This window comes from Pan paniscus, chromosome 3 (genome assembly GCF_029289425.2).
Source record: "Pan paniscus chromosome 3, NHGRI_mPanPan1-v2.0_pri, whole genome shotgun sequence".
Lineage (NCBI taxonomy): Eukaryota > Metazoa > Chordata > Mammalia > Primates > Hominidae > Pan > Pan paniscus.
Window position 1 is genome coordinate 106,529,649 of NC_073252.2, and position 26,321 is coordinate 106,555,969.

Genomic DNA, 26,321 nt, shown 5'->3' on the forward strand with positions numbered 1-26,321 from the left:
AGAACATGCAGTGTTGGCTTTACTGCTCCCAATATGACTGTTGCATTTTTTCCACCTAATGTAATTGGGTAGAATGGGGTTTCTATTTTCATTTTGAGGCAAGATACAGATTGCAGCCTCATTAAATTTGTACCTTTCTTGCAAACCCAAACAACACTTCTTACTGCCTCCTGTTTACTAAGGATAAGAACAGTACAAGCAGACTTCAGATGAAACAAACTCTACAGTGGTCACCATCAGAGAACATTTAGTGAAATACTTAGTATGAAGGGATCAGTAGTGAGGAACACTGGGGACTCTTGGAACTTTTCTATGCTGCACAAGAGAACCACATCAGAGGGCACTGGCAAGAATTGATATGTTAAAAAAAGTTCCCTACCAGCCAGGATGGGTGTAACTGAGTCAGAGGCCAGAAAAGCCGGAGGAAAAGGAAGGAAGCAGGGTGTGTTAGCCACATGACTAAAGTGATAGGGCATATGGTTCTTAAGCAGGAAAAGACGCGTAGGCTGGACAAAAATGTAAACATTGGTGGCGTGTGGAGTATTCAGGAGGGCTGGAAATAAAAAACTTTGTGAGTCTGCTGAAAAGAAAGTGTGGCTTTGATGTGGAGCACATTTTCAACTGCAGCAGGGTTGCCATCTCTTGTGGTTGCCAAAATAATACTTAAACGAAAAATAGGAGGTTGTTCTTTGCTTAGGGGTGGCCTGTAGGAGGAAGAATCACAAGCATTTTCAAGTTGAAGAAGGCACCATTAAGACACTTCAATGGAACCAATAAGTCCAGTCAGTAGCCACCAAATTCTGCCAGGCCATTTTAGCAACTACCAGACCTCCAGTTTGATGACTGGCAGCCTCTGCAGCAGCAGATGCAGTTGAAGAGTCTGGGAGATGCCACTGTCCAGTTGAAACAAGGACTGCTGGGTGGACTTCCTTAAGCCACCCTTCCTTATCCTCAACCTGGATCTCATACTGGGTCTTCAAGCCTCAGAGGAAGGATGGATATTCAGCCCTCTTAGAGCCAATTATCCCTTGGGGGAATGTGGGAAGAAGCATGATTCTGCAGTTAGAAAGTACCTTGGCCAGTGGGAAGTTCTTTTAGGGCTCACTTCACATCTGCCTGAGCAGAAACACAGTCAGCCCTCCATCAGCCCTCCCAGTCCCTGGATCTGCATCTGGATTCAACCAACTGTGGATTGAAAATATTTGGGGGAATAAAAGCAATAAAAATTAACAATACACCAATAAAAAGTAATAGAAATAAAAAACAATACAGTATAACAACTATTTATGGAACATTTGTATTGTATTAGGTATTATAAGTAATCTAGAGATGATTTAAAGTATGCAGGAGGAGGTATGTGCAAATACTATGCCATTTTATATGACGTACTTGAGCATCTGCAGTTTCGAGTATTGGCAGGAGGTCCTGGAACCAATCCCCTACCAATACCAAGGGATACTGTATATTCAGGCCATATGAACAAGAGAAGAAAACCCAGCAGTGGGATTCACGGAGCATGATTGTTACTGCAGCTCACTTACTAACTAGCTTTGTGACCTTGGACCAGTCATTAGACCCTCCTGCACCGCAGCCTCTACACTCAGAGGGTAGAACCAGATAATCATCCAGACCCTTTCATTTCAGAACACCATGGTTCTGTGATTTACAGGAAGATCATAAGCTAGGTTCCATTCTTGCTTCTCTGTATAAACTTGGGCAAGTTTTTATTCCACCCTGTCCCTCAGCTTTCCCGTATGTAAAACTGAGTTACTCATACTAATTTTACAATATTTTGAAAACTCACAGATGAAAGATATTAGGCAAATGCTGGTTATCATCAAAGCCTTAAAGGCAATTTTAATAACTTAACTTTTCAATATTTCATTGGAGATTAGATATGAATCCCTGGTAATTTTCTTTTTTAATTATACTTTAAGTTTTAGGGTACATGTGCACAACGTGCAGGTTTGTTACATATGTATACATGTGCCATGTTGGTGGGCTGCACCCATTAACTCATCATTTAACATTAGATATATCTCCTAATGCTATCCCTCCCCCCTCCCCCCACCCCACAACAGGCCCCGGTGTGTGATGTTCCCCTTCCTGTGTCCATGTGTTCTCATTGTTCAATTCCCACCTATGAGTGAGAACATGCGGTGTTTGGTTTTTTTGTCCTTGCAATAGTTAGCTGAGAATGATGGTTTCCAGCTTCATCCATGTCCCTACAAAGGACATGAACTCATCATTTTTTATGGCTGCATAGTATTCCATGGTGTATATGTGCCATATTTTCTTAATCCAGTCTATCATTGTTGGACATTTGGGTTGGTTCCAAGTCTTTGCTATTGTGAATAGTGCCACAATAAACATACGTGTGCATGTGTCTTTATAGCAGCATGATTTATAATCCTTTGGGTATATACCCAGTAATGGGATGGCTGGGTCAAATGGTATTTCTAGTTCTAGATCCCTGAGGAATCGCCACACTGACTTCCACAATGGTTGAACTAGTTTACAGTCCCACCAACAGTGTAAAAGTGTTCCTATTTCTCCACATCCTCTCCAGCACCTGTTGTTTCCTGACTTTTTAATGATCGCCATTCTAACTGGTGTGAGATGGTATCTCATTGTGGTTTTGATTTGCATTTCTCTGATGGCCAGTGATGGTGAGCATTTTTTCATGTGTCTTTTGGCTGCATAAATGTCTTCTTTTGATAAGTGTCTGTTCATATCCTTCGCCCATTTGTTGATGGGGTTGTTCGTTTTTTTCTTGTAAATTTGTTTGAGTTCTTTGTAGATTCTGGATATTAGCCCTTTGTCAGATGAGTAGGTTGCAAAAATTTTCTCCCATTTTGTGGGTTGCCTCTTCACTCTGATGGTAGTTTCTTTTGCTGTGCAGAAGCTCTTTAGTTTAATTGGATCCCAGTTGTCAATTTTGGCTTTTGTTGCCATTGCTTTTGGTGTTTTAGACATGAAGTCCTTGCCCATGCCTATGTCCAGAATGGTATTGCCTAGGTTTTCTTCCAGGGTTTTTATGGTTTTAGGACTAACATTTAAGTCTTTAATCCATCTTGAATTAATTTTTGTATAAGGTGTAAGAAAGGGATCCAGTTTCAGCTTTCTCCATATGTCTAGCCAGTTTTCCCAACACCATTTATTAAATAGGGAATCCTTACCCCATTGCTCCTCTTTGTCAGGTTTGTCAAAGATCAGATAGTTGTAGATATGCAGCATTATTTCTGAGGGCTCTGTTCTGTTCCATTGGTCTATATCTCTGTTTTGGTACCAGTACCATGCTGTTTTGGTTACTGTAGCCTGGTAGTATAGTTTGAAGTCAGGTAGCGTGATGACTCCAGCTTTGTTCTTTTGGCTTAGGATTGACTTCGCAATGTAGGCCCTTTTTTGGTCCCATATGAACTTTAAAGTAGTTTTTTCCAATTCTGTGAAGAAAGCCACTGGTAGCTTGATGGGGATGGCATTGAATCTATAAATTACCTTGGGCAGTATGGCCATTTTCATGATATTGATTCTTCCTACCCATGAGCATGGAATGTTCTCCCATTTGTTTGTATCCTCTTTTATTTCATTAAGCAGTGGTTTGTAGTTCTCCTTGAAGAGGTCCTTCACATCCCTTGTAAGTTGGATTCCTAGGTATTTTATTCTCTTTGAAGCAATTGTGAATGGGAGTTCACTCATGATTTGGCTCTCTGTTTGTCTGTTATTGGTGTATAAGAATGCTTGTGATTTTTGTACATTGATTTTGTATCCTGAGACTTTGCTGAAGTTGCTTATCAGCTTAAGGAGATTTTGGGCTGAGATGATTGGGTTTTCTAGATATACAATCATGTCATCTGCAAACGGGGACAATTTGACTTCCTCTTTTCCTAATTGAATATGCTTTATTTCCTTCTCTTGCCTGATTGCCCTGTCCAGAACTTCCAACACTATGTTAAATAGGAGTGGTGAGAGAGGGCATCCCTGTCTTGTGCCAGTTTTCAAAGGGAATGCTTCCAGTTTTTGCCCATTCAGTATGATATTGGCTGTGGGTTTGTCATAGATAGCTCTTATTATTTTGCGATACATCCCATCAATACCTAATTTATTGAGAGTTTTTAGGGTGAAGGCTTGTTGAATTTTGTCAAAGGCCTTTTCTGCATCTATGGAGATAATCATGTGGTTTTTGTCTTTGGTTCTGTTTATATGCTGGATTACATTTATTGATTTGTGTATGTTGAACCAGCCTTGCATCCCAGGGATGAAGCCCACTTGATCACGGTGGATAAGCTTTTTGATGTGCTGCTGGATTCAGTTTGCCAGTATTTTATTGAGGATTTTTGCATTAATGTTCATCAGGGATATTGGTCTAAAATTCTCTTTTTTTGGTTGTGTCTCTGCCAGGCTTTGGTATCAGTATGATGCTGGCCTCATAAAATGAGTTAGGGAGGATTCCCTCTTTTTCTATTTATTGGAATAGTTTCAGAAGGAATGGTACCAGCTCCTGCTTGTACCTTTGGTAGAATTCGGCTGTGAATTCATCTGGTCCTGGACTTTTTTGGTTGGTAAGCTATTAATTATTGCCTCAATTTCAGAGCCTCTTACTGGTCTATTCAGAGATTCAACTTCTTCCTGGTTTAGTCTTGGGAGGGTATATGTGTCGAGGAATTTATCCATTTCTTCTAGATTTTCTAGTTTATTTGCATAGAGGTGTTTATAGTATTCTCTGATGGTAGTTTGTATTTCTGTGGCATCAGTGGTGATATCCCCTTTATCATTTTTTATTGTGTCCATTTGATTCTTCTCTCTTTTCTTCTTTATTAGTCTTGCTAGTGGTCTATCAATTTTGTTGATCTTTTCAAAAAACCAGCTCCTGGATTCACTGATTTTTTGAAGGGTTTTTTTTGTGTCTCTATTTCCTACAGTTCTGCTCTGATCTTCTTTATTTCTTGCCTTCTGCTAGCTTTTGAATGTGTTTGCTCTTGCTTTTCTAGTTCTTTTAATTGTGATGTTAGGGTGTCAATTTTAGATCTTTCCTGCTTTCTCTTGTGGGCATTTAGTGCTATAACTTTCCCTCTACACACTGCTTTGAATGTGTCCCAGAGATTCTGGTATGTTGTGTCTTTGTTCTCGTTGGTTTCAAAGAACATCTTTATTTTTGTCTTCATTTCGTTATGTACCCAGTAGTCGTTCAGGAGCAGGTGGTTCAGTTTCCATGTAGTTGAGCAGTTTTGAGTGAGTTTCTTAATGCTGAGTTCTAGTTTGCCCTGTGGTCTGAGAGACAGTTTGTTATAATTTCTGTTCTTTTACATTTGCTGAGGAGTGCTTTACTTCCAACTATGTGGTCAATTTTGGAATAGGTGTGGTGTGGTGCTGAGAAGAATGTATATTCTGTTGATTTGGGGTGGAGAGTTGTATAGATATCTATTAGGTCTGCTTGGTGCAGAGCTGAGTTCAATTCCTGGGTATCCTTGTTAACTTTCTGTCTCATTGATCTGTCTAATGTTGACAGTGGGGTGTTAAAGTCTCCCATTATTATTGTGTGGGAGTCTAAGTCTCTTTGTAGGTCTCTAAGACTTGCTTTATGAATCTCGGTGCTCCTATATTGGGTGCATATATATTTAGGATAGTTAGCTCTTCTTGTTGAATTGATCCCTTTACCCTTATGTAATGGCCTTCTTTGTCTCTTTTGATCTTTGTTGGCTTAAAGTCTGTTTTATCAGAGACTAGGATTGCAACCCCTGCCTTTTTTTGTTTTCCATTTGCTTGGTAGGTCTTCCTCCATCCCTTTATTTTGAGCCTATGTGTGTCTCTGAACATGAGATGGGTTTCCTGAATACAGCACACTGATGGGTCTTGACTCTTTACCCAATTTGCCAGTCTGTGTCTTTTAATGGGAGCATTTAGCCCATTTACATTTAAGATTAATATTGTTATGTGTGAATTTGATCCTGTCATTATGATGTTAGCTGATTATTTTGCTCATTAGTTGATGCAGTTTCTTCCTAGCTTCAGTGGTCTTTACAATTTGGCATGTTTTTGCAGTGGCTGGTACTGGTTGTTCCTTTCCATGTTTAGTGCTTCCTTCAGGAGCTCTTTTAGGGCAGGCCTGGTGGTGACAAAATCTCTCAGCATTTGCTTGTCTGTAAAGTATCTTATTTCTCCTTCACTTATGAAGCTTAATTTGGCTGGATATGAAATTCTGGGTTAAAAATTCTTTTCTTTAAGAATGTTGAATATTGGCCCCCACTCTCTTCTGGCTTGTAGAGTTTCTGCCAAGAGATCTGCTGTTAGTCTGATGGGCTTCCCTTTGTGGGTAACCCGACCTTTCTCTCTGGTTGCCCTTAACATTTTTTCCTTCATTTCAACTTTGGTGAATCTGACAATTATGTGTCTTGGGGTTGCTCTTCTCGAGGAGTATCTTTGTGGCATTCTCTGTATTTCCTGAATCTGAATGTTGGCCTGCCTTGCTAGATTTGGGGAGTTCCCCTGGATAATATCCTGCAGAGTGTTTTCCAACTTGGTTCCATTCTCCCCATCACTTTCAGGTACACCAATGAGACGTAGATTTGGTCTTTTCACATAGTCCCATATATCTTGGAGGCTTTGTTCATTTCTTTTTATTCTTTTTTCTCTAAACTTCTCTTCTCCTTCATTTCATTCATTTGATCTTCCATCACTGATACCCTTTCTTCCAGTTGATTGAATTGGCTACTGAGGCTTGTGCATTCATCACATGGTTCTTGTGCCATGGTTTTCAGCTCCATCAGGCCCTTTAAGGACTTCTCTGCGTTGATTATTCTAGCTAGCCATTCATCTAATCTTTTTTCAAGGTTTTTAACTTCTTTGCCATGGGTTTGAACTTCCTCCTTTAGCTCTGAGTAGTTTGACCGTCTGAAGCCTTCTTCTTGCAACTCGTCAAAGTCATTCTCCGTCCAGCTTTGTTCCATTGCTGGTGAGGAGGTGCATTCCTTTGGAGGAGGAGAGGTGCTCTGATTTTTAGAATTTTCAGTTTTTCTGCTCTGTTTTCTCCCCATCTTTGTGGTTTTATCTACTTTTGGTCTTTGATGATGGTGACTTACAGATGGGGTTTTGGTGTGGATGTCCTTTCTGTTTGTTAGTTTTCCTTCTAACAGTCAGGACTCTCAGCTGCAGGTCTGTTGAATTTTGCTGGAGGTCTACTCCAGACCCTGTTTGCCTGGGTATCAGCAGCGGAGGCTGCAGAACAGCAGATATTGGTGAACAGCAAATGTTGCTGCCTGATTGTTCCTCTGGAAGTTTCGTCTCAGAGGAGTACCCGGCTGTGTGAGGTGTCAGTCTGCCCCTACTGGGGGGTGCCTCCCAGTTAGGCTACTCGGGGGTCGGGGACCTACTTGAGGAGGCAGTCTGTCCGTTCTCAGATCTCAAGCTGTGTGCTGGGAGAACTACTACTCTCTTCAAAGCTGTCAGACAGGGACATTTAAGTCTGCAGAGGATTCTGCTGCCTTTTGTTTGGCTATGCCCTGCCCACAGAGGTGGAGTCTACAGAGGCGGGCAGGCCTCCTTGAGCTGCGGTGGGCTCCACCCAGTTTGAGCTTCCTGGCTGCTTTGTTTACCTACTCAAGCCTTGGCAATGGGGGGTGCCCCTCCCCCAGCCTCGCTGCCATCTTGCAGTTTGATCTGAGACTGCTGATCAGATTGCTAGCATTGATCAGTGATAGCAATGAGCGAGGCTCCATGGGCGTAGGACTCTCTGAGCCAGGCGCAGGATACAATCTCCTGGTGTGCCATTTGCTAAGACCATTGGAAAAGCACAGTATTAGGGTGGGAGTGACCTGATTTTCGAGGTGCCTTCTGTCACCCCTTTCCTTGGCAAGGAAAGGGAATTCCCTGACCCCTTGCACTCCCAGGTGAGGTGCTGCCTCGCCCTGCTTCGGCTCATGCTCAGTGTGCTGCACCCACTGTCCTGCACCCACTGTCTGACACTCCCCAGTGAGATGAACCTGGTACCTCAGTTGGAAATGCAGAAATCATTTGTCTTCTGCATCGTTCACACTGGGCTGTAGACTGGAGCTGTTCCTATTCAGCCATCTTGGCTCCACCCCCCCAATCCCTGGTAATTTTCACTCAAATAATCGTTATTTGTTTTTATCTTGCCACAATTTTGACCTGCTCAGTCAACTCTATTCTGGTCAATTTGGGTTAGGGTGTTTGTCCTTTTCACCTCCTCTTGTAAACCCCTCTTACGGTGACCATTTTCTGCATAGAAGCTCGCAGAGCAGGGGTTTGAGTCAGAAGCTGGCATTCTAGAGACACAGCTTCTAGCACTGGCTCTGCCATTAATAGCTTGTATGCTGGGAGGCTGAGGCAGGTGGATCACCTGAGGTCAGGAGTTGAAGACCATCCTGGCCAACATAGTGAAACCCCATCACTACTAAAAATACAAAAATTAGCCGGGCGTGGTGGCACACACCTGTAGTCCCAGCTACTCAGGAAGCTGAGACAGGAGAATCACTTGAACCCAGGAGGTGGAGATTGCAGTGAGCTGAGATCACACCACTGCACTCCAGCCTAGGCGACAGAGTGAGACTCCATCTCAAAAAAAAAAAAAAAAAAAAAAAAGCCTGTATGACCCAGAGCAAGTCATATCATCTGTTTGAGCCTTTGTATCTTGGTCTTCAAAAGACAAGGTTAGGCCAGATCATTTCAGTGGTACCACTTGGCATCAAAGTATGACTTTAGAAAAGTGTCCAAATGCTTGAGCCAATGGGGAAAAGAATGAGGCACAAATAATGTATATGGAGTGCTCAATCCTATAAACCCGTCAGAGTTGAATTTACAATGACCAAAATTGTGGTGCTTAGAATAACTTACCATGCAATCTTTTGTATGGCAGTGTTAAAGCTTTAATTCTCAAAATACTAGTGTGCTGCAGTGATAATTATATTTGTGTAAATCAAATCCCAACTACGAGACTACAAACTGTTCTGACTGTGGAAATGGTAAAAGAAGGAATAGGATTTATACATATCATCTTGCAGTTTGGATTCAGGTGTACCTATATTTAAAGCAAATAAGTTGCACTTAAAATGGAAAACAATCTTGTTTATCTTTGCATGTCTGTGGTGGAGAGCAGCTGTAGTTGGTTTTCTCTCCCAGGAGCCATCCGTCTCTCCCCATCTGAGGAGTCGGTCAGTGCTTTCAGCCACTCACTGGCTTTTGTGTCTTTCATAAGTTCTGCCATGCTCCAAACACGGGCTTGGCAGTTGCCTTTGGGCTTTCTAGAGTTGTTCTTACAAGTAAGGCAGAAAGACCTCTCTTCCCAGCCTACATTTTCAGCTGTAGATTGAAGTTTTTGTATGGGGTTTCCTTCCCTTGCCATTAAACAAAATGTCTCAATCTATATGTTTTCTCTACTTGCTGAACTACTCCCCCAAAACATGCACCCCGAGTTTCCCCACAATAGGGAGCCAGGGTGCTCTGGGCTGTATCTGTGCTTTCACTCAGAGTGCGCTACTCAGGAATCTCTCCAGGGTTGGCCAGAAAATCTCCATGATGCCAGATCAGGGCTTCTAGAGCTGTCAACCACTGTTGCTCCCTCCTCTCTTCCTGCTCCCTTGCAAATGACACCAGAAAAAGGGTCTGTTACCACTAGTAGTAGATCCTAGTGTCAAATCCTACATGACAGAGGACATTCCCAATCCCTGGATTTCACTCCAGAAGTTCTGTACAGAGACTTCATAACTTATCTGATATTTTCTTCTTCCTTAATTTGTCCTTTGGAAAATCAAGACACTGAAGAAGGTCTGAGACACTCTTGTAGAAGAAGAAGTGTATTTGGTTCATGATTTAAAGTATCCATCTCTTAAAACTCAGTTCTCAGAAGTTGAAATCACCATGTTTTACAGCACTGATGTAAGTCTATCATTTGATTGTACTACCTCAAAAGTAAAAGGCCTAAGGATCTGGTGACTTTTTAAACTGCTGGAGTCATAAAAACTATTTTTTGTTAAATTGACTGAATTGAAATATAGAATATTAGCAGTTTAGAGGAAGGTGGAGAATTATATTGGTTAGGACAGTTATACTGGTTACAACAACTTTTGGTTGTAAGTGACAGAGACTCCAAACAAAAAGGACTTAAGCAAAGAAGTGGTTTACCCACATCACAGAAAGGCAACCACAGAGCTCACTTCAGCATCATCAGGATCCAGGAACGTGAACACCGTCAGGAATCCATCTGCTCCTTCCCTCCTCTCATCTTGGCCTCTGCCTCAGGCCAGGCTTCTTGCTTACCAGCTCTTGCTCATTTTGGGTAACATGAGGACACATCTCTATGGTTAGAGTCCCAAAGGAAAAAGATAAACATCCCCGCCACCTTCTGGATGAAAAACCTCAGATCTGGCCCCACTTGGGCTACGTGCTCACCACTGGCTTGTCCCTGTGGTCAAGTAGATGGAATACTTGGAGTGGCTGCCTTACCAGAATGACATGTGCATAGTGGTTGTTGGGATGATGGGGAAAGAAGAGTAGTTTGGCAAAACAAGAGTGAGGGCAGGTGCTGTTACCAGCAAAGGAGGAAAGGGTTCTGGGCAGCCCTAAACAGGAGTTATACCGAGAAACAAGATTGGAACTTAGCTCTGATCTTGCTGTGAATTATAGAATCATGGAAGTTTGAAATATAAGGGTGTGTAGTAGTTATCTAGTTCCACCCTTTACATGTGGAAACTGAGGTACAGAAAGTTCTAATGATCCTCTTGAGATTACAAACCACAGATATCCCATAGATATAAGTCAAGGACTGTTTGCAGTGATCCTTTACAGCTTGAATTTAACTTCCAGCTCAATTTTTCATCAGAAACTCATACTGCATAGATTTCAGTTTCTGTCCATTTCCAGTGTGGCACAAGGGTAAAGGAGACAATATGACAATTAGCATCTACCGGACATTTGTCCACTTACCTCATCTGCAGAAAGATTGCTATTGTGTGGCAGTGGAAATGAATTAGCTAATAAAACTCTCAGGACCTTGAATTCGAAAACAGAATAGAAAGATGGGCTGGGCTCTGTGGCTTATGCCTGTAATCCTAGCACTTTGGGAGGCCGAGGCAGGATTGCTTGGGGTCAGGAGTTCAAGACCAGCCTGGGCAACATACAAACACCTTGTCTTTACTTAATTAAAAAAAAAAAAGATGGGCATAGTAGTGCACACCTGTAGTCCCAGTTACTAGGGAGGCTGAGGCAGAAAGATCACTTGAGCCTGGAAGGTTGAGGCTGCAGTGAGCCAAGATCATGCCTGGGTGACAGAGTGAGACCCTGTCTCAATCAATCAATCAATCAATGTAGGTTAATCACATAGAGGACATAAGCTGAAGTATTTAAATTATGTAATAATAAAAAACACTTTATTAACCCTGTCATTACTTCAGTAATTTCAGATTTGCTTCTAAGTTATCCTTTGTGAGAGAATTGAAAATCAAATGTCCCTAGTAAATAAGTAAGCTTACAAGTTGTTACAAGATTAGTTCTAGCCTATGGAATCTGTCTTCATGACTTGGTTCTATATCATTTATTTGATTTTTTCAAATAAGTTGAAATGCTGAATACTCTGGCTTGGAGATCCCAGATGTCTCACATGGTACACCAGAAATTCAGGCTTGTTATTGGAATATTTTGAGACAAACAGAACTGAGTTTAAATTCTGGATCTCTCGCGTATTAATTCTGTGACCTTGGGGGATATTGCCATGTTCTCATCTATAATATGGACATAAGAGCTATCTGTTAGGATCAATGGAGAACTCAACTAGATCAGACATGAAAAAGTAATTTCCAAGCATTACACCTTAATAAATGTTAGTTTCTTCCTCCTTTCTCCTAATCAGGACAGAAAAAGCCATTAGTTAAGTAAAGAATATGTTTGGGAAAAACTATTCTCTCAAATCAGGTATCAGCTGAAGTTTGAGCTAATGCATGGAGGCAACACCTAATGTCTTTTGTATGAAGACAGCAAATTACAATCTTAAAATGTATTTGATACTCTTTAATAGTGTGCTGCATTTGCTCCAAATAGATCAACTATAAAGTTATTGTGAAATAATAATAGTGGGATAATATATGCAATATCTAAAAACACATAGAGAAAGTAAGAAGTATGGGCAAATGTAGTTGATGGTGATTATTATTGAAGATGTTAGTACTGGTAAAAGGCAAAACAGTCAAGAAGGAATGAGGTAAAGCAGGTTTCAAGCTGTAAATTATCCTGACTCCATAGGCAGGAAAACAGCAGGTGAAACGTACATAATGTAGTGACTTGGAATGGGTAATCATCCTACTCATAACCATTGGTCGGGGTAACCTCCTGAGTCTGTCTTTGCTGAAGTGATTCTGATGATAATAAAATGTTCCTTGAGGTACCCGAGGGGCACTCTGGTAAGGCTGTTGGGTTGGCAGATAGAAACAGGCCTGCAGAGTGCAGAAGAGCCTGGTCTAGGCCAAAGATCAAGGTTCAGGCATATCAGCTACAGTCATGAATGGACACCACCCTTGAAGACAGTCACTGCACACACCTCTCTTGGGATTGCAGTCAGCGTCATAAAGCTGAAAACAATTGCTATTGATTACTGCGCAGAGCCCCAGGCTGGAGAAGGTCTCCATATCTGCAGAATGGATTGTAAGCACATCGTCTTACATCCTGAAAGACAGGAACAAATAGGGGGCAATGCTAGACCCCTTGCCCTCTAGTCTGAAGTCAAACAATTGTTCATGAAAAAGGAAAGCTTTACATCTTAGGTCAGGGTGGCAGGAAAAGAAAAGATTGTCTTGAAAACTAAATGGATATCAAATATAGGAAGGCTGTTTATAATAGTCACAGGGATTATGTTGGGGAAATGAGGAAGGAGAGAAGTATAGAGAGTGAGGAATGTGTGGCTTCTTCCAGAGAGAGGTGTTGCCCCCACTTCACTTATTTATTCTGCTTTCTTGTCACTTGTATTTGATCACTCAGAGAGCAGAGATTTCATCTGAATTGGGCTGCTGTCACCTTTTAGGGCCATGTTACTTGAAGCAGTTAATATGTTTATGAATAATGTCTCATGACAGCCTTTTAAGTCACATTCCAGGCCCCCTACATCACCGCGATAATCACACACCTGTTGGTGTGACTCACGCAGCATGCACCCTCTCCGAGGCTGTCGCAGGCTTCTCTTTAAATAGTCTCCATGGCCATCTGCCTCTGTGCTGATATGATGGTGCCATAAAACACGGTGGTGTCTGGAGCTCCTGCTCCCCTCCCCACCTACCATCCAGCCCAGTCTCTGCAGCTTCCAGGACTGTCTGGCAGGTGCTCCACCTTCACACAGTTGGCCCAACCTGTGGCTGAGGAGGGCAGGGGCTCGGCTGGAGTCAGTGAAGTCAGTGCCCCCTGCCTTGGCTTCAGTGCCTGGTTTAGAAGTTTTATTACGCAGCGATGGTGTGGCTCAGGGGTTTGGGAAAGGGATGGTAAAGGATGCCTCAGGGTCTCATGCTGAGCCTGGGTGTCTGCCCACTTCGACCAAAGTCCAGCCCTGCTGGGTAATAGCTGGATATTATTAGCAGTTGCAGGAGGCTGTGTAAAGAAGGAATAGTGAAATAAAACTGAAGGCTCCATGCACATCCTGGTGAACAAGTGTCTTCCTATATCTAATAATATTCTCACACATGTCAGGCACAACACAGAAGCCAAAAATAAAATTGCTTTGGAAACCATAGTTTCTTTTTCCCGGGGTGGAGGCCACGTTATAGGAAGAAAATGTGATGGCTCCTAGAGAAACAAACAAACTTACTTAATGCAAGTTCACATTGATTACAGTTAGATGACTCCTGTAAATCACTAAGTAAATTTTAATAAGCTACTGCTGGAATATAAATTGCCTGATGAGATTCCTAGTTTCGAAGTACTACTTTGGTATTTTTGCCAAACTTGATAAATCTCTAATTTGCTCATGTTAAATCACAGAAGGTTCTGAGAACTACAGTTTCCCTGATGCTCTTTGGTCTTGGATCTACGTATACCTGTCCTGGACACAGCGGGTTATCCGAGAGGTTTTCTTTCACCATGTCCACTGTATCAATGATGTCCATTTCTGATTTACTTTTATGAAAGACGGAATGCTGCATCTGATCCATTATGTACTATTCACAGGCAAATTCTAATGATAACGACCTAAAATGTGTATATGTGTATTTCTTGTATTTCTAGGCTAAGTCTATTAAAGTATTGATATTATTGTTGTTTTAGTGCTTTTCATGATATATTGGAAATTTCACTGTTTTCACAATCTTGTTTGCTCTGCAAGTACCCCTTTTACTCAGAGGTAGTTACAATGTAGGAAAAAGAATATATTTTAAATACCAATAGTAGTTATTTCTGGATTAAGCTGGGGACTACAGGTGACTTTTATTTTCTTTTGTCTTTCTGTATGTGCTAAAAATTTCCACAATAAGAATAGTTTATATTTGTTAAGTGTTTTCTCTAGGCCAAGCTCAGTGCTAAGTTTTTAATGTTCTTTATTACATAATATCTTCACAATAGCCCCATAAGAGAGGTCCTATTATTATCTTCACTTTACACTTTTTAAAAAAAAATCTTCCTTTTTTTCCTTTTTGTGGAGAGTGGGGTCTCACCATGTTGCCCAGGCATGTCTGGGGCTCCTGGGCTCAAGTGATCCTCCTGCCTGTGTCTCCAGAAGTGCTGGGAATATAGGTTTGAGCCACCATGCTCAGTCATCCTCACTTTCCACATGAAGCTGAAAGAATTTAAATAAATTACTCATAAGTGGTGGGTCCAGAATTCAAACCCATGTATATCTGATTCAAAACTTAGGTTATTGGCTGGGTGTGGTGGTGCACACTTGTAGTCCTAGCTATTTGGAAGGTTAAGGCAAGAGGATCCCTTGAGCCTAAGAGTTTGAGTTCAGCCTGGGCAACATAGTGAGAATCCGTCTCTTAAAAAAAGAACTTAAGCTACTAACCTCTGTGCCAAACTTTATTTCTTTGGTAATCAGATACACACACACACACACACACACACACACACAATTTTGTTCTAAAAATAATAAACATAAATATTTAGTATATAACTTGCATTACAAATATTAAATGTGCACTTGCATGTCTAGGCATATATGCCAAGGTTAACCTAACAGCAGGTTAAGAAAGAAAAAGGCCAGGCACGGTGGTTTATGCCAACACTTCGGAGGCCAAGGCCAGAAGATTGCTTGAGCCCAGGAGTTTGAGATCAGCCTGGGCAACATGGTAAAACCCCATCTCTAATAAAAATACAAAAAATTAGCTGGGTGCAGTGGCACACATCTGTAGTCCCAGCTTCTTGGGAGGCTGTGGCAGGAGGATCACTTGAACCCTGGAGGTGGAGGTTGCAGTGAGTGAAGATAGCGCCACTGCACTCCAGCCTGGGAGACACAGCAAGACTCTGTCTCAAAAAAAAAAAAAAAAAAAAAAGAAAGAAAGAAAGAAAAAGGAAAAGAAAAAAAGATTTAATTGAATTGCGGCTCATCATTTTAAATCAGCTTTAAAATATTATTTGATCATGATGTTCACTTCTATGAAATTTAGAATACATTAGAAAAAGAGAATTAGGAAATAGAAATTATTCAAATAATGAAAAATAAATCTTTAATGACAATGTCAATTGGGTTGTTTTTGCTTTTTTTGTTTTGTTTTGTTGCCTGAAGAAGTCTGCAGGAAGATTAAACCACAGTTTTGAAATAAAGGAAGAACTCTGGTGTGGTTAGTGGGAGCAGCTGTTCTCCAATCTCAAACCACATCTGGAATATTATGTTTAATGCTGGGTACCACATTTTAAAGAGAGACTTGATCAACTGCAGTGTATTAGATATGGGTGAACATGATGGGGTGTACCCAGAAACAGCAACATATGAGTTACAGTTGCAGAAACTGGTTGCTCCAGGGAAAAGGCATAAGGGCGAGGAAAGATCTGGGTCCAAAGCTGTGAAGATCTGTAATACTGGAGAGAGCTTGGCCTTGTCCTGTATCACGCCAGAAGCCCAGAAGCCAGAACTAAGACCAGTGAGGTCAGATGTGAGTTTAATATAAAAAGAAATTTAGAGCTTCATAGAATAGGCTGCAAGTAGACTAATGAAGTTCCCTGGGATTAATCAAGCAGAAACAAAAATGTCTAGTTCTTCTTATTATGGTGGAGCTTATTGATAGCTTAGATGGTGGAGTTTTCTTAGTTAATTTTAAAGAAATGGCAGGCAACTTATTTCAGGGAATGCTTTTAGGGTTTTTTTTTCTTAAATCAGAAACTAGATACAGTTTATATAATCTTTTTGCCCTCTTCTGCCACAAGTGTTTATTCTTTTGTTCAATAAATATGTCTTCAAAATTCTATGCCATTGTTCTGCCTTCTGGAAATGTACTATTAAGCATAAAGTTTCCCCCTTTTCATACTTGTTTATTTAACACAGTTCACTAGGTGAAAATAGAGGAGGGGAGGAAAAAAATCCCACACATCTTTGAAAATGACTAGATAATTTTTTAGACAATTTTGAACAGATAATATGAGAACTGGACCTCTTTTTAGTAAAATTTTAATGTCCTATATGACGTTGAGTAAGTTAAGTTACTTAAGTTCTCTGTGCCTCAGTTTCTTCATCAGTAAAATGGATATAAAAACTCTTGCCTCATGGCTCTTACGGGAATTAACAAGTTAATGTTTGCTTGGTTCTTTGAGGTCCTTGGATGAAAGGTGTTATATAAATACTAGGTATCATTATTAACTTTTAATTACAGTATCTATACTTATGATACTAAGTGTCCCAAGTAACAAAAGCTGTTACAGGCCACAGAAAACCTTTCACGGGCTGCTTCCCAAGTATCTATGAAGACATAAGCTAGAATTACCAAGAGATCTTTGTGTCAGCTGAAATAAGAGATCTCATTGTCAGCTTAAAAACTGCAGTCTTATGAGTTCAAATTGATATTTAGCTATAGATTCAAAAGATGCCTTTTAAAGCATTTTTGCTGCCTTCAAACTAGTTTTTATTACTACTTTTAAACTAGGTAATTTTGGAAACTTCAAATTATTTCATTTGAATAAATTCTCAGTAGAACCTTCTTAATATTTGCATATGCTAAACGTGGTAGTTTTTGTTGTAGTTTTGTGGTAGTCTTGTGAACAGCAGTTTTGGTTGTTGTTGTTGTTTTTGAGACAGAGTCTCGCTCTGTCTCCCAGGCTGGAGTGCAGTGGTGTGATCTCAGCTCACTACAACGTTGCTCTGCCTCCTGGGTTCAAGGGATTCTTCTGCCTCAGCCTCCCAAGTAGCTGGGATTACAGGTGCCCACTACCATGCCTGGCTACTTTTTGTATTTTTAGTAGAGATGGGGTTTCACCATGTTGGCCAGGCTGGTCTCGAATTCCTGACCTCCAGTATGATCCACCTGCCTTGGCCTCCCAAAGTGCTGAGATTACAGGCGTGGGCCACTGTGCCCACCCGGCTGTGAACAGCAGTTTTTATTCTTAACATAGGAAGAACACATAACAATGGCCATTGATCATGGTGAAGAAATCAAGATTGCTTTGTTTCTTCCTTTCTTCTACTATTCATAGCTCATGGCTTTAACATCCTGCCTGACTCTTCTCACTCCATTCCTTGTAATTATCAAAAAATGCAGAAGTTAGCAGGGAATTGGAAAGACAGGGGTCCTTTTTTGATCTCAGATGACATATATAAAAGACAAACTTTTAGACAAAAGAAAAAAACAAATTCAGCAAAAGGAGCAATGCTGAGCTCTTGTGCAGCCCAGCATTATTATTATTTTTTTAAATTACACTTTAAGTTTTAGGGTACATGTGCACAAAGTGCAGGTTTGTTACATATGTATACATGTGCCATGTTGGTGTGCTGCACCCATTAACTCGTCATTTACATTAGGTATATCTCCTAATGCTATCCCTCCCCCCTCCCTCCACCCCACAACAGGCCTTGGTGTGTGATGTTCCCCTTCCTGTGTCCAAGTGTTCTCATTGTTCAATTCCCACCTGTGAGTGAGAACATGTGGTGTTTGGTTTTTTGTCCTTGCGATAGTTTGCTGAGAATGATGGTTTCCAGCTTCATCCATGTCCATACAAAGGACATGAACTCACCCTTTTTTATGGCTGCATAGTATTCCATGGTGTATATGTGCCACATTTTCTTAATCCAGTCTATCATTGATGGACATTTGGGTTGGTTCCAAGTCTTTGCTATTGTGAATAGTGCTGCAATAAACATACGTGTGCATGTGTCTTTATAGCAGCATGATTTATATTCCTTTGGGTATATACCCAGTAATGCGATGCAGCCCAGCATTATTACCTACATTATCAGTTTCCAGATGAGTGATAGAAGAGCTCTTCAGAAGAAAAAGCCAGCTACCCAATAGAAAAAATGGCAATAGTTACGGACAGGAACGTCACAAAATAAACCTAAATGACCAATAAATATAAAAAAGATGCCTAAAGAAACAGTAGAGACACTGTTTCACACTTTAGGTTGCCTGGGATTTTTATTTAGAGATTGTCACACATGGAGAGAAAAGTAAAGTGACACTGTCAGAATACACATTTATACAACCCCTGGAGGCAATTTAACGCTGTCTAGTAGAGTTGAAGATATGTATCCACTAAAGGTCAACGTTTCATTTCTGGACTTACACGCTACGGAAACTCTTGCACATGTGCATATGGAAGTTCCTAGCACCATTTGTCTGTAATGAGGAGAAAGTATCTAAGTGATGGACACAATCTAAATGTTCATCAAAAGGAGGCCAGTGAATAAACTATGGTGTGTTCATGTAATGAAATACCACACACTATACAGCAGTGAAACTGAACTCACTAGAGCTACAAATATCACTCTGGATCATTATGGATAACTCTCAGAAAAACATAATGTTCAGGACAAAAAAAACAAAAAGTCCCGTGGAAGCATACCGTAAAAATGTTGCCTGTATGTAGTTTTAAAATATTCAAAAGAAGGCAACTAGTGGTTACCAGAGAAAAATTCAGACTCTTAATCTGCATATAGAGGCTGAATTTCTAGTCTTGGCAGTTTCTCTCAAGTTAGTATTTCAGCACTTTCTTGAAACTTTTGCCTCACTGGTGCCAAATTATTGCTACGATAGAAATTTACATAGAATTTAGTAGAAACGGGCCCGAGTCCCCACACTGCTCCAAGAAGAATTTGTTTTATAGTAACACAGAGCTGTCCAATAGAAACAGAATGTGAGCCACATATGTAATTTGAATTTTTCTATTAACCACATTTTTTAATGAACAGATGAAATTAATGGTAATAATAGATATTAACTATATATATTAAGATTCAATATGTAATTCATCAAAACTGAGATTTTAAAATCTTTTTTATACTAAATCTTTAAAATTTGATGTGCATCTTACATGTAGAGTGCATCTCTATTTGGATGTTAAATTTTTGCTAGAATTACTTGATCTGTATTTAGATCTCCTAAAATTTACAGTTGTAAATGCAGATTTACATACTCAACTTATTTCAAATATGCTTAAAAGCTTCCTAATAACTAAATGAGGTATTGGTTTATAAATTTAAATTTTAAATTGTAATTTTAAACTTTTAAGTTAATTAAAATTAAATAAAATTACAAATTCAGTTTCTCAGTCTTCCTCGCCACATTTTAAGTTCCACTAGCCACGTGCATAGCTATATTGGACAGACTAGCTCTAACCTGTAGGACTAAGAAATTGTCCAAATCCACCCATCTTTCCTCTCTGAGATTCCTATGGTCATCTGATTGAAATCAAACTAAAAATGTGTAGAATGGCTTTGCCAGACAAAGGTAGCCCCACAGAGGTACCTCCAGCAAAAAATGTGGGTTGACCAGCAAGGTCAAGGCCATCTGACGACAAGAGTCTCATCTGATTTATACACTCAGCCACCTACTTCTTAAACCTCTCAACTGCCTGTTATAGCTCTGGTCCAACAATACACAAAGCTGGGGAGAATGCCTCAAGGCTCCGTACCTTTGGGTTGACTTTGTGTGTCTGGAATGTCTGTTTTAAATGAGATTTCCAAGGGATGCATTGTGAGCCATTCAACTTTATAAAACACCAGCTCCTTTCCAAGTATGGTGCTTGGGTGTCCTCTGGGACTCATTGGTAACTTCTACATCGGATAATTAAACCCAAGAATCTGAAGGAACTAGCCTGAGAAGAAATATGCAGAGACTTGCGGAGGCGAGAAAGTAGGAACTCAGACATGATGATGATAAAACAATGCTAAAGACAGGTATAGAAAAAAAGGACATTGGAGTTTTCAAATGGAAAAAGAGCCTGTAAAACTTAATCAAATGTCAACAGGGCACTTTGGCAGAAAAAGGTGGGAATCAATGGGATAGAGCCTTACAACCAAAAGTTGATCAGAACTGAAATGAAACAGATCTGTACTCTCCTCCTGACTTTGCCACTTGAAGTCCAAAGCAGTAAGCAGGGTGCCTTGTTAGGAAAAGGCAACCAGAATGCCAGTGGTTAAAACGGGGAGAATATTTGATTTTTAAATGAAAGGTTATCAGACACTACAGTGTTCTAAACTATCCTCACATTTTTATTATGCCTAATGCCAGCTTATGCACACAATACATCATTCACATGAACACTCACAGAACCACAGAAATGGCATAGAATGGTTCCTTAAGAAAATGACAGTAAAAAAGCTTTTGAAACTATTGATAATTAATAAGCCAGGCAGTAGCAATTAATATGTGTAGAGATGGGGCACCTACTGTTCTCTGAGCCATAGCTCATTTAAAATACTCACCCTGTAATTTATGAGCGATATTTAATACCACAGTGACCATAAACCTCAATGTTTTATTACCACTGCTTAGCATACCTTTGATGTGCTGCCCAGCACTACACAATCCAAAACAAATTACTTTCAGGAAGCTGGATATTATATGAATGCAGGAAAGTCATAAATAATGCACAGGAGGAACATTTTCTGTGGGTTCTGACATGCCACAATGGGTCTCTGTGAGTCTCTGTGAGTCTGACTTCTCAAGCATCTCACTGGGCTTGGATGAGGGGCAGGAGGGCGACCCATCTGAGGAATGGTTGGTTGTCAGACAGGGTGGGAGTGCAGAGGGCCAGGCACTGACTGACACCATATTTTAAACCAATAACAGAGGGAAATGGAAAACAAATGAGGACCCTTTAGGAAGCTATGATCTACTTAGTGAGCTACAGATGTGTAAGGAACAGACCCTTCATTCATATTTTTGGTGGGCTCTTCATATTCCTCTTCCTTGCTATTATATGGGCATGCACTGGCTTCTCAACAGCTGTTCAAAACTCTCTACCCTCTTCAAGGTTTGGGATTCAAGACCCAGATTACCCACACCTGCTTACATGAGACAATCTCCTACCTCACTGAAGAAATCGAGGTCATCCGGTGAGAATTCCTCCAACTTTCCTCCAACATAATCATCCTTGTCAAATCTCATTCTTACTGAGGTTGCTCTGTTGTGAAAGGGACAATCCTTACGCAAGGTGAAACCCCTGTGTCCTTAATCACATTCCCTTGCCCTCTCCTCCAACACCATGATCTATAAATCATCCTCTTACAGTCTTAGTCCTCTCCCTCTCCACTGGTTCTTTTCCATTTGTCCTCAAATAGGATCAAATATACTGCATCCCTCAAATAAACAAGCAAGCAAAATACAATCTTTTTCATAACCACATTACCTTATTTCTGAATATGCTCTTCTCCCTCTCTTTGCCCCTACAGTCAGCCTGCCCTCATTGCCAAGCAGATTCTGTCCTCACCATTCTGCTAAGAATCTTCTGGTGGTTTCCCTCCTCCATGACGTTCTTCTGGGCTTCGTCTGATAAGACTCTCTGCAGGGTTGAATCTTGTTTCCTCTTCCTACCCCTGCTTGAAACTTTCATGTCCCAGCCTTGCAGGTTCCTATTCTTGTTCAGGATTATTTTCCCCTAGGTCTCTTCTACTGGCTCTGCTTCCTTTGCCCATCCCCAGTCCTCTTCTCTGTATACTCTTTCTAGATGGTCCCACCCTCTTCACTGGCTTTAACCATCATCCTGATACCAGTGACTTCAAGTCCTATTGCTGAAACTTAACTCCCTAAGCTTTACCAGTTGCTCATTGGACAATTTCGCCTGGTATTCCATAGGCCAGCATTCCAAAATATAAGTTATAAGGAGAGATGGGATATTTGCAAGGTGTCAACATATCACCCCACAAACAACTTGATAATTGCAAAAAGGAAAATGTATCTTCAAAATGAAAATATGTGATGGCCACTACCTTAACCAAGTGATCAAATATACTATCACTAATTGTGGACAATCTGCCATTCAATACCTGCTGAGGGGATAAATAGAAAGTATGTGGCAATACCTGTAAGTTATTCTTGCCAATGATGTTTAACCTGAATGTAATCAAGTCTTTTAGACCTAACTTGCTGTTTGTATAAAACACAAGGGAGAGAGTAAAAAGTTAAAGGATACCACAAAGCAACAATCAGGCAAATCCAGATTGTGTGATCTCTATAGGTCGATTGGCCTGGTCTCTTCAAAAAGACAATAAGAGTCAATATCATTTTTAGAAAGGGAGACTGTTCTGAGATAAAAGAACTAAAAGAGATAACAGTCAGATGCAATGCATAAAGCGTGATTGAATCTTGCTTTGAAACAACCAGCTATAAAAGATATTTTGGGTATAATGTAGAAAATTTGAACCCAAGCTTTAAATTAGCTAATATTAGAGAAATAATGTAAATTTTCTTAAATGTTTTATGGTATTGTGTTTTTGGAGGAGGATTTCCTTATTATTGGGAGATGCATGCTGAAGCATTTAGGGATGAACTTTTGTGTTACCTGCAACTTACTTTCAAATGTTCTGCAAAAATAAACATCTGCATGTGTGTATAACTCAAATACAGCAAAGCATCAATAATTTTTTAATTTAGGGGGTAAGTGTGGGAATGTTGAATGTACTTTCCTTCAACATTCTTGCATGTTTTAAAATTTTCATAACAAAAAAGTAGAAAATATGAAGGGAAAGTGAAGTAGGCAAAAAACAAAAAAAGTAGAGAAAGAGTAGCCAAAAACTATAAATATAAATTTAATACTTTTCTTCCGCCTCCCCCTTCCCTTTTTCTTCTATTCATAATTTACCAAGTAGATGAAGCTAAAAATCTTAGCATCATCTGTAACTTCTCTTTTCCTCTTCAGATCTCCTACTTCCTTCCCTCCTATCTTCTGGTCTTTATCTCTCCATATCTTGAGTCTCTGTGCCACCCTCCACCATTGCTGCCACACTGCCCTCATGGGTCCTCCATCATGAATCACCTGGACTTCCACCCCCCGGGCTTAATCCCCTCCACCATCAGTCCATTTTCCCTATTCACTCCCCTGATGAAACCTTTATGCAAACTTCCACTGCCTGGGAAATAAAATCAAATTCCCTGAAATAAAACTATTAAAGGATAACATTGTAATGGAATCTAAAAGTAAGGACAAGAGGGAAGTCAAATTGACATCTAGCAACACCCTCAGGCTTTTGACTGCAAAGCTAGAATTTTGATTCCTAGGCTGCCTCACTCCAGGCTTCATTTTGTGCAGAGACAGCAAAGAAGATAGGCCTAGGAAAAAGGATGGTGTCTTCTTAAGGAAACTTGAACTGTCTACCTGAAAAAAGAACCATGTATGGATCAGCCAAGTAGTGTTCTGGATTTTTAAGGTCTATAAAAGAGAGAGAGTACCTTTTAACTACCAAGGCCATGACTTCAGATGCTCAATGAAAGACTCATTTTACTGACTTCAGTAAGTGGTTTATAACACTCTTTCAATGAAGGTGAGGGAAGCAAACACTCTCATACATTGTTAGTATGAGTGTAAATTGGTACAGTCACCATGGGGGGCAATTTTCTTTTATACTCTTAGATCCAGGTGAGGTCACTTTGGAAAATTTGTCCACCAGATATACTTGCTGCTATGATTTTAATGAATCCCCTCCAAAACTTAGGTGTTGCCAATATGGTTGTATTAAGAGATGAGGGCCTTTAAGAGGCGACCAGGCCATGAAGGTGCCACCCCTATGAATGGAATTAGGTGCCATTATAAAGGTGTTTGGCAGAGGGAGTTGTTTCTCTCTTGCCCTCTGCCTTCTACCATTTGAGGCATGGAAAGTAGGTCCTCACCAGATGCTGGTGCCTTGACCTTGTACTTACCAGCCTTGAGAACTGTGAGAAATAAATTCCTGTTCTTTTTTAATTACCTAGTCTTGGGTGTTCTGTTACAGCAGCACAAAATGAACTGAGACATTTGCACATATGCAAAATGATGTATGGTATATATAATTCTGAATTCTGCTATGTCATTCATTAAGACATTTTTTCTCAATTGGAAAAATATTGAAGTAAGCAAAACCTCCACCAATAGCGGACTAGTTAAATAAATTATGGTACTTTAGCCTAAAGGAATATTATCGGTTAATGTAAAGAATTGTGAAGAACTCTATGCACACATCTCTGTAAGACGTATTGTGACATGAAAAATGCAAGGTGCAGCACCATGTGTATAGTGCTCTAAACTTTATGGTAAAATGTGAGAAAATAGAGACTAGGTGCTTGAGAATAAAAAAGTCAAAAATAATGCAGCAATATTAAGTGTGAAAATTATCCACCACCTCTAAGGTTAGAAAAACACAGGGAAGATGTTGGTGTTATCATAACCTAGAAACTTGAAGGGATAAGCACATGGAGCTGGGACTCATACCTCTGAGAAGGAGAACCACCGGGCTGGTGCTGACATCTCTGATGGGAGTGATGGGAGACTTTCTTAGTCTGTTTTGTGTTGCTATAACAGAATACCACAGGCTGGGTACGTTTATAAAGAAAATATATTTATTTCTTATAGTTATGAAGGCTGGGAAGTCCAAGGCTTAGGATCTCACATCTGGCAAAGGCCATCTTGCTATGTCGTCCCATGGCAGGAGGTGAAAGGGCAAGAGAGCACATTTGCCAGAGAGGAAGGGGGCCAAAGTCATCCTTTTATCAGGAACTCATTCCCACAATAACTAACCCATCCTGGCAATAATGACATTAATTGATTTATGAGAGCAGAGCCCTCATGGCCTAATCCCCCCTTAAGGGTCCCACCTCTCAAGACGGCTGCATTGAGAATCAAATTTCCAGCCCCTGTGAACTTTGGGAGACACATTGAAACCATAGCAGTATGAAACCACATTGAAACTGAGACTGGTTCTGGGAGTGCAAGTACAAGCTGGAGATAGGAACAAATTGCTCCACCATGCTTCCCCTTTATACCTTTCAGTCTTCCTCTATTACTCCCTATTGGCAAAATCTAACAGAGAACCAGCTGACAAAGGAAAAATGTAGTTTCCTGAGTCCCAGCATGGAGTATAGAAGGATGGGTTTAAAGCTGAGAGGTGATAGCTTAATAACTAGCACAGTAGATTCAATAAGAATGGCCAAGGTAGACATAGGATCATCATGTGGCTGTTGGAATTAGTGCATTTGCAAGTGATCATGCCTTTCCGCCATCCTCTAGACCTGCCCCTGCCCACTATAGCCTGGGATTAGCACTGGCACCAGGAGTGAAATCCAGATTCACACCAGTATATTATGTCTTGTCTGTGGACCAGAGCCTCTGTGGGACTTTTGGAAAACATTATTTTTTTTTATTTTTTTGAGACAGGGTCTCACTCTGTCACCCAGACTAGAGTACAGTGGTGCAATATTGGCTCACTGCAGCCTCTACCTCCTGGGCTCAAGTGATACTTCCACCTCAGCCTCTGAGTAGCTGGGGCTACAGGAGCACACCACCAAACCCGGCTAATATTTTTGTATTTTTGGTAGAGATGGGGCTTCACCATGTTGCCCAGGCTGGTCTAAAACTCCTGAGCTCAAGCGACCCAGCACAAACATTATTTTTATTTACTCTTCCAATATCATTTGTGATTAATAATACTGTCAGTGCATTACAAGCAAGAAAGTTGAGTAAGAAAAATAAATATTTCTAAATAAAGGATCTCCGTCCTCCTCTTCTCTCCTGCGATTTCTCCCTCCTACTCAGTCTGTCAGACAATGGAGGGTTAGTTGAACCAAACAAACAAGTGGTTTGAGCCACTCACTTGGAAGCACCCATTGGACCTTATTTGGGATGGATGAGGTGGCCTGGCATAGTCTTGGGGGAAATAAATTGGGACCTGCTCCTTAATCCTAAAGTGCCTGGCCTCAGGAAAACTGACATCTCAAATGCCTTCC

At 40.5% G+C, this 26,321-nt stretch overlaps 1 protein-coding gene across 9 annotated transcripts in view; it reads right to left on the reverse strand.

The window, feature by feature from the left end:
- Positions 1–26,321, reverse strand: part of LOC129397619 (uncharacterized) — a 238,137-nt gene that overhangs the window by 51,275 nt on the left and 160,541 nt on the right. For 2 of the 9 annotated variants that reach the window (XR_008625202.2, XR_008625201.2), the window contains one exon: positions 1,074–1,185. The exons of the other annotated variants lie outside the window; for them this stretch is intronic. The gene's annotated coding sequence lies outside the window, so the exon portion shown is untranslated. The remainder of the gene's footprint in view (positions 1–1,073; positions 1,186–26,321) is intronic. 9 annotated transcript variants of the gene reach the window in all.